General features: G+C 63.4%; 1 protein-coding gene across 2 annotated transcripts in view; it reads left to right on the top strand.

Annotated features, from left to right (window-relative positions):
- LOC113205784 (cytochrome b5 reductase 4) overlaps positions 1–1,389 on the top strand; it is a 22,141-nt gene that overhangs the window by 3,953 nt on the left and 16,799 nt on the right. The gene's annotated exons all lie outside the window — the stretch shown is intronic.

The raw sequence follows: 1,389 nt of genomic DNA, 5'->3' as shown, positions 1-1,389 counted from the left end.
GGGGGGTCCGTCTGCCTGCTGCCCGCCTGGACCATACACCAATTAATGCCCCCCCTCCCCCCCCACACACACACACATTCTCTCCAACCACCGACTCGTTTCCCTCATTATTGACCTCTTTTTTTGGGGAGGGGGTGTCCCCCTGGGTCCCCTTAGGTCCCCTGGGTGCTTTCCACGCAATTCTGTCGCTTCCAGGCTCGCGTCTCTTGTGGTTTGCAATATAACTCTGCCCGAAACCTCCTCGGTCCAAGAAGATGCTGGATGGAGACGGGAGCAGGGCAGCCGGGCCTCCTGTAGCACGTCCGCTTGCTGCTGACGCGGCTCTTCGGCTGGGTGCTAATTCGCCGTGGTGCACACCTGCACGTGGCTGCACCAGCCGGGCTGCGCGCGGCTTCTGGAGGGCGAGGAGAAAGGCCCCGCGGCAGCGGCAGCCGAGCCACGCCGAGCCACGCTTCGCGGCGGATGTGGAGTATTGGGCCGTGGAGTGGAGAGGTGCACAGCAAACGGGCGACGACGCCTAATCGGTCTTGAGGTAGACAGAAATAAGACCATTCGATCGGTGCACTTGTGCGTGTGTGTGTGTGAGAGGGGAGCAGCAGGCGAACAATTGGTTGATTAATTGGCTTCCTGTTTTGGTTCCGATTTCGCCGGGGATAGGAGGGGAAAGCGATGGGGATTTGTTTGTGGTGGTGCCGTAGGGCGGGGCGGGGACCTGACTGTGAGATCTGATGCTGCCGGGTGGCGTCTCGGCGGGGCCCGTCGGATGGGTGATTGTAAATGGGAACCGGAGAGGGTGGGGCAAAACGCGCCTCTGACACGGCGGCCGTGTTTGAACCCGCGCCTTGGTGGCCCTCCCGAGTCGCTACCCGGAAGGGGAAAGAGGGAGGGGGCGTAGCAGGCGGCGACGGCGAGGCGACAAACGCCGCGTTAAAGTGCAGAAAATGACGGAAATAGCGAGGGCGCGGCGAGTGGGCTGGGCGGGCCCGTGCTGCGGTAGGTCAGGGCTTGGCGCGGGACCCGCTGGGCCGGGCTGCCCAGCCGCCGGCGCGGCCTTGTGGAGGAGGGGGTGGGGGGCAAGGCTATGCGAACGCCCGCGCGGAGATCTCCTCCTACTACTTCTGCCAATTGGTGACATTCCAAAAGGACACAAATTTCTCCGTGTTCGAAAGTGGTCAGTGGTGGAGACATCCGCCGCTTCTGTGGTACTCGCCCATCCGGAGGTCCGCCGCCCGTTCACTCTAGGCCTCGCCACGCCACGCCTCCGTCCCGTCACTCTCAGGGAGTCACGACACGGGCGCTCCTCAGCTCAGCCCAGCGCTAACAAGATCAACTGAAAGGAGACCGGAGTGAGAATCAGAGAGAGGGGAGGGGGGGGGAGGGACGAGGGCC

The sequence above is a fragment of the Frankliniella occidentalis genome, unplaced genomic scaffold (assembly GCF_000697945.3).
Source record: "Frankliniella occidentalis isolate FOCC.00 unplaced genomic scaffold, Focc_3.1 Scaffold120, whole genome shotgun sequence".
Lineage (NCBI taxonomy): Eukaryota > Metazoa > Arthropoda > Insecta > Thysanoptera > Thripidae > Frankliniella > Frankliniella occidentalis.
Note: the sequence above shows the minus strand (reverse complement) of the source record. Positions and strands in the feature narration are given on the sequence as shown.